This window comes from Apium graveolens, chromosome 6, assembly GCF_009905375.1.
Source record: "Apium graveolens cultivar Ventura chromosome 6, ASM990537v1, whole genome shotgun sequence".
NCBI lineage: Eukaryota > Viridiplantae > Streptophyta > Magnoliopsida > Apiales > Apiaceae > Apium > Apium graveolens.
In genome coordinates, this window is record NC_133652.1 from 48,600,710 (window position 1) to 48,611,886 (window position 11,177).

Sequence of the window (11,177 nt, forward strand, 5' to 3'; positions counted from 1 at the left end):
TTTTGTTTAGGCAAGTCCATGAATTTTCCAATAGGAGTACCATCCTGATTCTTCCTATCTTGCTCGACTTCTATTTTCTCATTATGAAATGTTTCATCGTTCTCCCATAATCGGGGTTATCTTATACGTTAAAATCCTTGTTTTTCACTTCATTATGTTATGGTTCCTTCTTTCTTGATGACGACCTCCCTGACTATCACATTCAGGGTTTGCCCTAAATTTTATCCTCAAACTATGGCTTTCATCTAAGATCCCGTCCTTAAGCTCTTGAACGTTTGGAACCAAATTCTATAGGAATACCTCATTATTCCCTTATCATCTTTCTAGGTATTAATCTCTTCTCCAGTCATTGGCTCTTTGCCTCCATTCATCACTTTTTCTTGGCATAATATGATCTTTTCCAATAATTCGGGGTGCCTTGCAATTTCAAACAGCTTTTCGGTACCGGCTCCGGTTACCTTCACTTCTATTTCCATTTTCTTGAAATCTCTTATCAACTCTTCCGAAGACATTATCATCTTGAGTCTCTCCTTTCTACTAAGGGCGTTAGCCACTATCTTGGCTTTTCTTGGATGATAAAGAATCTCATGATCAAAATCCTTGATTAGCTCTAACCACCTCCTCTGATGCATGTTGAGCTCTTTCTGTGTGAAAATATACTTGAGCTATTATGGTTTGTGTAAATCCCGCACTTCTCCCCATACAAGTAGTGCCTCCAATCTTTAGGGAAAAACTATTGTCGTGAGCCCAAGATCATGGGTGGGATATCTAATTTCATATTCCCTTAATTGTCTTGACGCGTACACGATTACCTTGTCGTGCTGTATAAGAACGCACCATAATTCCTTGTGCAAAGCGTCACTACAAATCACAAGATCTTTTTTCCATCCGGCAAAGCCAACATAGGGGCCGCCACCAATCTTTTTTTCAGCTCATGGAAGTTATTCTCGCATTTGTCTGTCCATTCGAACTTCTCAGTCTTACAAGTAAGCCGCGTTAAAGGGGCTGCTATCTTTGCAAACTTGAACGAACCTGCAGTAGTAACCGCCCAATCCTATCTCTGGTAGTCACCATGACTACGGTCATTAATTCCTTAGCGATCATCTCTTCAGTCTTGTTAGGATCCTTCACGGGATCCTCCTCAGCAACAATCCCTTCTAGGATAACATCCTAAATCGCTACATTCTTAATCTGAACATCATCTGGTCCCTCGTTAGGGTGCTCCATTGGATCCACAATCTGATCCCCAATATGTAGTAAAACATCATCGTATTATTGCTCTCGAACTTCAGGGTTCGGAGTCTCGCTACCATATACGATAACGATCTATGTTACTCTCATGATATTTATAAGGGTTCTCGTAAGGGTTTTAACTATCAGTACTATGTTAGGTAGTCCGACTATGAACTTGGAAAGAGTTCTTATTATCTTAGTGAACTTATCATTTTAACGACGCATCATCTCTGAGGTTTATAACGCTTGGCTCTGATACCATTTCTGTAGCACCCCAAAATCCGAGGTCGGGGATCCGGGTTGTCACAAGTTCCATTTCCCTTAATAACACTTAATCTTAATAAACAACCAACTACTGTGTACTGTGACCCCACAATACACACACACACATACACCACAAGTTATAGTCTCAGAGATAAATACCAAAAATACCACAAGTAATTTTATTCCACAATTATAAGTCATTACACCTCAAAAGGGTTTCTGAATAAATTTACATATTCTTTGCCATTATGACAATTCATAAATATACATAAGTATGGTACATCAAAAGTTGAAAACCTAGCCTATTGATAGTTCCTACCTCGGCAACAATGGTATCAACGTATACAGTAAACTGCGGAACATTTCCTATCCGCTCGTGAATTGGGAGATTGGTCATGTTCATCTTGTCTAGCTGTTGTTGTGTGATGAAAGAATAAAGCAAGGGTGAGAAACAAGCCCACCAAAATAACATGTATAACAATTAACAATATATGAGCATTATCATAGTACTCATGAAAGTCTTGGTCAAGCAAACATGAACCAAGTTTGATATCTTAACGCGACGAAGTCGCAAAATATTCAGTATATATATACTTTTCAAAATATTTGAAATCCTCTTCCATGCATAATATACACAGAGTTCCAGTTTATAACTATATAAAAATATCATTGCAAGGTGATCTCATATATCTAACCTTGTCTCAACATTTTTCTGAAAATCTTTGTCATGCATAAGATAATCATTAACTAGATATAAGTTGAAAAGATGAAGTTACAAGATACTCCAATATACTTATATCTTTTTCAAATACTACTTGAACTACCACCGTTCAAGGTATAAATAGTTCATCCCATAGATGAAGCTACAAGACAAAACTTGTATAGAATCAATATTTGAAATATCATCAAAATGAAAAGAAATTACGAGATACTTCATTTGATGAAACATCATTTTGAAAACTCGACCCTGCCAACACTTAACTATCGCCCAGCCGTAGCCTTTCTATCGAAGTGCTCTGGTTAGTGTTGCAGAAATATCCAACTAGATGATGAACTCATTACGAAAGTTTGCCGCGCCAGGAAGACCACTCACGATGATCAGTCGCAGTAGTGTAACCCCACAATTTTCTACAAGTAGAGGAGAACAGTCAGATTTACTTGTTGACCGAACGATGGACTCCTAGAGAATGGACCATCTTAGCGGAACTTCCAGGCCATTTGGGCCAATAAATAAGGCTGGGTCGGCGCCACTCGACCACTTACGCCACTCCTAGTTCAGATGAAATCCATGACTCTGAAACGTAAAGCTCGTCTCCCCTTTCCCTAAGTAGGAACTTGTTGATACGACTCACCAAGAAGTCGCATCTAGTTGGAAAGAAAAACTCACCGATATTTCCCAGGCGATGCATGTTAATGGATTAACTTATTCCAAGAATTTTACTTCCCGAGTGTTGGGTAAGTAATTAAAAACTCTTTTATCAAAACAACAACCTTGTTGCGAATATAAAAATACAACACGGAGCCGGATCCCTCAGATTTTTGAGCGAGTATTTAAATCCCCTTCGAAAGGAGATCTTAAATTTGAAAACGAGTTTTGGGATCCGCTCTAACTTTCAAAAATAGTTTTGGTAAAGTTTGAAAATAATCTCTGAAAATATTTAACGTAAGAATGATTTGATAATATCAATCATTTTCCGAATACTTGGCGAATAACGAAAAATTATTCTTTAAGAAAATAAATAATATTATTTAATAAAATAAACGGAGTCATAAGTTCTCGAAATGAATATTCAGACTAATATTCATTTATTAAATAAATTAAGCGGAGTCATAAGTACTCGAATGAATATTCAGACTAATATTCATTTATTAAATAAATTAAGCGGAGTCATAAGTCCTCGAATGAATATTCAGACTAATATTCATTTAATAAAATAAGCGGAGTCATAAGTCCATGAATGAATATTCAGACTAATATTCATTTATTAAATAAATTAAGCGGAGTCATAAGTTCTCGAATGAATATTCAGACTAATATTCATTTACTAAAATAAGCAGAGTCATAAGTCCTTGAATGAATATTCAGACTAATATTCATTTAATAAATTAAGTGGAGTCATAAGTCCTTGAATGAATATTCAAACTAATATTTATTTATTAAATAAAATAAGTTTCATAAGTAGAAACTCTATTTAAACAATTAAAATAGCCTTTGATCGTGATAGGAATCGTAAATGAATATTCAAAAAAATAATATTCACTTGTAATATAAAACTATCGAATAAACATTATTCGATTAATAGTTTTGAAAACTATATATATATAATATACTCGGGAACATCGTATCCCGGTTAAGAAAAATGTTCAACTCTGGGTCCCATATATTAAGGGTATACGCAAGTACTGCTTATCTCTAGCATAGGTATTATGCAGTTTATAATCAATTGAATCAAAAATGAGATATCAAGATTACGAAACAGGCATGCATATATATATATATCAACATGCTTCGATATATCGCAAGACTTGCTAATAACAATCATGCATTTATCTCAAGATAATGCATACATATATAGACATCACAACAACAGTATAACGGGTAGAAAACTTGCATGAGTGTTCCGGCGTAGACTTAAGCTAAGAGTGGGTCTGGTAACCTATGAAAAACAACATAAGCCAGAATTGAACCATGGTCGCTTAAGAAACTAGACTTTATCCACTTAGACCCTAACGTTTGCTTTTGCGCTTAACGATTTACATAAGTCGCTTGAGTACCCTCGGCTCCACCATTTTTATAAAATTAACCGTTAAACATTTTAAGGCGACTCTTTCGTGAGTACTTTACCAACTGTCTAACCACCTTACAAAATTGTTTCGTAATCCAATTAGTCCTTTAAGATCCTTAAACAAGGTCTCAAAGTTATGTGAGGGGTAAGGGTTCATTCGCGAAACACCGTTACTTAAAACAGTCGTTTCTCCTAAACCGTACATCGGATCTAAGCGAACCACATACCAAAACAAAGCTTATGACACGATCTAGCTAAAAATGGTAAAGTTACAGATTGGTAAGTGAGCTTTCTGTCCCAAACACTAAGTACAAACAGTTAAATAAAAATGGGCATTACGACGGCTATGTTTACGAGTTTTCCCAATTTTAAACTACACTAACTCCTTACCAATTCACTACAAACCACCAACCATCATCAATACATCAAACACAACTTAGATCAAGGCAAAATCAGTCCATACCCCATGGTTTTCCAACTCATTCAACCACAAACATGATCTACAAATCATAACTTAAGATTCATTAACCATAAACCAAGATTCATATTCAAAATCACTACAAATCCAACCAAACTTCTAATAAACAAGGATCATGCTTCTCATATACTAAATGAAGCATAAAAACTCCTAAATACTCAAAAATAAAGATAGGGAATGAGGGTTTACCTTCCTTGGAGTGTAATAAGTTGCTAGGGAGCCTTAGGGAGCCTTGATATAACCTTCTAATACCTTGATCTTGCAAAAGAATTCAAGAACACAAAGTTAAAGTTTTGAAATCACTATTCACTCAAAGATTTAGAGAATTGATTAGCCATGAAATCCTTGAAATCAAGGGCTTAGATTCATGGTATAACTAAGTTTATAATTATGGAATCCAACCAAACCAACCTAGGAATTTATGCTTGCTTGGATGATGAACTTTGGAAAATTCTCCTTGCTTTTTTGAAGAAAAACCGTGAGCAAGAGAAGAAGAATGAAGGAGAATGCTTCTTTGATTTGTCTTGGTGATTTGTGTGGTGTTTAGCTTGGTTACTTGTTAACTTTAGTATTAATCATGGTTTAAATGCTTGGCCACAAATCAATCTTGCCCAAATATCTACTAACCATGCTTACATCACCTTCCTTATGTCATCAACTTGCCACATGTCAATTCCCTATGGCTTGATGACCTCATCTTGTGCTAATTCCTTGATTAGTGCTTAATTATTTGGCTAATGGTCGCTTATTTGTTTTACGGTTCACTTAACTCTCGTTCTCGTTAATCGTTTGAAGGATCATATCCGGGATCTTATTACTTGGGCTTCCCTAAACCTTTCTTAATATTTTATATTCCTTAAATGATCCTTTCTTATAATCCTTGAATTGAAATCCTTTTCATCATGTTACCTTATACTTAATCCTATCGGTATTTGGTGGATTTTCGGGAAAAAATCAAAGTGTCCGAATTCAAATTCTGACGATCTTTACATACCCTCTACATTATGGAGTGCTAATATGATCTCAGAATATCCATCAAAGAACCCCTACATAGGGTGGTCTGACAATTTTACTCAAACAGCAAAATCAGTAAAAATTATTATTCATCAGGGTTTCAAAAATTCCAAAAATTGGGGTTATTACAGACATGGTTGAAAGTGAAAAAGGAAAGGCGAGGATTAAAATTTTAGCGATTGCGACTTGTAAATGACCCAAATGGGAGTAAGAGTTTAATTATAATAAATTCTGGAGGAGGATTATCAAGAACCAAATAAGCCATCGTGCTATTTTAGGATTTTGAGTAATGGGTTAAATAAGACCGCTTATTTTATTATGCAAATGATAGATCTCCGCTCTATAAAATTATTATGAACGCGGAATAGATAATTGGTGATAGAGAGACCATGTGATATCGCACCACGCAAGGACCCAAGAATTAATTTCACAACTGGATTATTTCCCAAGATATTTCGCGAGAAAGGACGAACAGATGCACGACTTAGAGCTCTAAAAATCGATAAGTAAAATGGGAGGACTATCCAGACCATGAAGATACGTCTATCAGCTTGCCTTTTATTTGTAACGGTCAGGAGAATCGCCTATCGTTGATAGAAAATTCATACAGATATACTTACCACGTGAGCATACGGAAAATAGCCGTCGATATCCCTTATGATGGACAACATGGAAGAATGAAGGATGTCATTCTTAGAGCTGACAGAAGGCAGATAAGATCGTACATGCCCTTTAAAAGGCCACTAGTAACAGTTCCCAATAAACGCGAATACGTCTAATGCACTAGCGAGAATAATAAATACGACCCGGAAGGTATCGTAGTACTATAAATATTATACAAGGAATGATTAAAGAAGTCTGGCTGATAACAGAAGCTGAGCATTCCACGATTCTAAAGTGTATCAATCAATTGCATATGAAATGGTGCTTCCTTCAAGACGATTCTAATGTTAAATCTGGCGCTAAGCGTGTAGCAAGAGATGAGTGTGTAAAAATTCAACGAGAACTTTTTACCTAAAATAATCGACAGAGATGATGCGCCGAAATGAGCAAATGTTAAGGAACGCAACTCTAGCACTAGTGAGAGTGATGGAGGGGGAAAATAAGTTGAAGGAGCATTCCAAACACCAGGAGATGTGCTAATAGTCCATATTATAGATTTTTAGGGAAGATGAAGTAGCCAATTGACGTTAATCGAATTACCAACAATAAAGAGTTATCATGCGGGCATTGGAACGGATACAAAGCTTTGTACGGAAGAAAGAATCGTTCCCCCTTAGATTGGGAAGAAGTTGGTAAGCGGAGGATACTTGGACCATTGTTGAGTCAATAGACCAAAGGAATTCCTAGAACTTATGGCTAGTGGCAGCCCCAGATGAACAATAGAGATATGCAGACCAGAATTATAAAGACAGAAAGTACGATGTAACAGACCAAGTATTGTTGAAAGTGCCTCCCGGGGAGGGAGTGATGAGATTCAAAAGGTAAGGAAATGTTGAAACCAAAATTTATTGGACCAGTTTAAATCTTTAAAAGATTAAGAAAGTTGTCTTATAAATTACCACCATCATCAAACAGTCTCCAAGTTTATAATGAGTACCACGAATAGATGTTAGGAAATTTAACCGACAACACCAGACATATGATTGGAAGTGAGCTAATAAACTTGCAGTCAAACTTAGCATATGTAGAGCTCCGTGTAGAGATCATAGGTTTACAAGAACAAGTACTCTGAATTATATTTGATGGACAAGTGAAAATTTTATGAAGAGATCCACTACTGCAAAGTTAACGTGAGAACTTGAGGTGGTCATGTGAGAAGCGTGTCCCCGCCTGTTTCTGAACTGATTCCGGGATGGAATCCTTTTAAGGGGGGAAGACTGTAAAAACCCAAATTTTTGAAATCGATAAAAGGCCTTTATGAATAGTAACCTTGTGATTTAATAAAAACTTTTTTGACCACACCAAATACGAGTTTTTAATTTAAGTTTCCGAGTTGATATATATTGTGATTATACGTACCAAATGAGTGTATGTAAAAACTATTAGTTTTCGAAGAAAACGAACTTTGAAAAATGACTGTATTTATGAACCATCAAGGATTACGAGAATCATAATATAATTACAAATTTAAAATCCTATAAATTCATATCCGAGTACGATACTTTAAAACGTAATGAATGTATAAGAAAGAATTTACACCGCGAACCGTTTACGAGAATTTATTATGAAAACGAATAAGCAAATGAGCGAACGCGTAAATGAATATATAAACGTATCAAACCAAGCTAACTATACTAGCTAACTAGAGTAAGAAACTAAACATGGTCAAGTAACCAAATAGTAACCTAACTAGATAGAATGATAACCTAAAAGCTACTAAATAGTAACCTAGGATCTAAACCAAGTAGAATAGCTTGCAACGTAGGATGGCTAGACAAGATTTTCATTGATTTAGTAGTACTAGGAGATATACAAAATCATATCTCACAAATCTTTCAAGAGAAGCATTTCAAGAAAGCCAACAAAACTCTCTCTCTCTCTCTCTCTCTTCAAAACACAATGTTGTTTCAAGAACACCATAAAAAATTGATATCTCATGTTCTACTCATTCAAAAATCACCAATTTTTTACCAAACCTCTTTCATATCATGGGTAAGTCACGCACAATATTTCAAGCCCATCCATGAAGTTTTCAATTTTATAAAAACATTTGAAGTTGAGGGTGAATAGTAACTCCGAAAATCATTAACTTATTTTCTTGATTTTTCATGGAAATTTAAGGCTCCTAAAGCTAGACAAGAGCTTCATCAAGGACTTTTTTAAGTTTCAAGAAATGTAAGGATCTTGGATATAAGTATGGTTTTAATGATTGGTTTGATATTTTCTTGATGTTTAGTTAGTTAGTATTAACGTTGATATTTGTTGCCTCAAGAACATGATATTCTTGAGAGGATTTAGTGTTTAGATGATGATATGGTGGTTGTTGATGGTTGCATAATGATTTAGGACGTAAACGAAACTCGAATCGTAATTGTAACCTCGTTAAAATGAACAAATCACAATTTAAGTCTTTGGCAGACGTTTCCAGTATAAACTGTAGTTTCTTGAAAGGTAAGACTTAAATATGATAGAAAATGTTATGAGGATCGCTTAGGCGCTTTAATCGCTTGATTTCAATTTACGGATCAAAATTTATGACCGTTTTAGTAAAAGTGATTTACGCGCGAACTTTGTAAATAGAAACAATCAACTTAAATATATTTAAAAATCATGAAATTTTTAAAGAGAGTAATAAATAGAGTTTATTAATTGCCATAAAATTTCAAGTAAAAACAGAGTTTCTTCAGTAATTCCTTTTATCAGCTTTTGAGGAACTAGATCCCTTCCTAGAAAACATTTTTCCCTTCTTGAAGTCCTTGTAGACCATCCTTTTATAGCTTTTAACTAAAAGAGCAGCCATTTTCTCAATATCTTTATTGTTATCATGATCACTTTCAGTGTCTGATTCACTTTCAGAGTTTGAGTCATCATCGGTGTTTGATGACTCAGTATTATACTTTGCAATTATAATCTTGCCTTTAGAGTGGCTTTTTCTCCTAGCTTTCTCCCTTGGTTTCTCTTCAACTTTGAGTGCAACCTGTCTTGCTCTTGGTCCTTTCATCTTGCTTCTTTGCTCCATCTCCAGTTCACGAGTCTTCAACATGTCATAGATCTCATATAGAGATGTTTCATCCGGTTCATAATTATCCCTTATTGATGTAGTTTTAAGTCCCGCTTTTTAGGGAGTGCAAAGAAACTTCAAGTTAGAATCTTCTGGATCATATTCTTTGTCAACCAGTGACAAGTCATTTATCATCTTTTGAAATATGTCTTAGATTTCAATCAAGGACTCATCAGATTTTGAGTCAAAGTGTTCACACTCCTGAGTGAGTATAGTTCTTTTGTGTTCTTAATAGCAGTGGTGCCTTGACATTTTACCTCCAAAGTGTTCCAATTTTTTTTGGTAGTTTTGCATCCAATAACTCTATTGGACATGACACTGTCAAGACTATTATGCAAGATATGTCTAACTTTTGCATCTTTCATAATAGATGAAAGATCCTCGGGAGAATAGTCATTTTTGTCTTTATCAACCATATTTTCCTCTCGACCCGCACTGCAACAACTAGCTTCATTGACCTGTGAGGACCATCATAAATCCTGTTTAGATATTCTGGATCTGTTGTTTTTAGACACATGGTCATCTTCACTTTCCAGATTGGATATTCATGTATCTTCAGGATTGAAACCTTGATAGCCTCATATCTACTCATGTTATGGATATTTGGATTTGTGGTTGGTGGAGGTGAGGGAACCTGTTGTCCTTCTTCATCTGCCATCAATGATTGTTCTATGGATCTTAAATTGTTTGTGTATCAACAGCAAGCTCTGATACCAATTCTTAGGCCTATAATGAACTGTAGAGGGGGGTGAATACAGTTAAACAATCAAATCGCAATAACAAACATAATTGAATCAACAGTTTTTATTATTGATGTATAAAAACTGATTACAATACTCTCTCAAAGGATGAACAAATATCCTTGAGAGTTGTTAGGTTGTATGAATAATATATCAATTCATAACTTATTAAGTGTAAACCTAATATGTGCTTATATACTGCACAGTTATACAATCAATAATGAATCATATTACAATACAATAGGGAATCCTATAACATATCTATCTATGGATTGCTACAATAAGTCAAGTCCTACACCGATATATATCCTGCAAATAATTCCTTTTTTGATATCTCCTGGTTTTCAGCTCGACAGACTGATGTGAACAAATCCTGATGACAAAAGCTGATCAGAAAATATTGATGGTAAATATCGATGACGTCATCACTGTCAAATACTAATATCAAATGCTGATAAATAAATTCTGATAGTTTATATACTGATATCATTAATTTCTTCTAACAGAGTTCTTATGTGATTGTTGGAGTATAGAGCATTTTAAGGTGACTTAATTTGTATTTTCTAATATAGTCCTGCTATTTTATTTTATTAGTGGTTATTGGTTTATTATCTTTGTTCAGGAAAGAGCAAGAAAAAATAGCGAAAATCAGGCTAAAAGAAAGTGGCATCTAGAAACAGTTCAGTATCTACACCTCGACATCACATTCGATGTGGAATGACAATAACCTCTTCCACTGGGCAAATTGAGACATGGAACTTATAACATTTTGATGAAGAAAAGGGATGGACTGGGACAGACCTTAAAGATTTATATGTGAGTAAATTAATTATTTTATTTCCTTACTCATTAGAGTAAATATTAAGGAGGATAGACTTATTATAATTAGTATGTTTGATAATTCTTATTCTAAATGATATAACATCAGGATGATATGA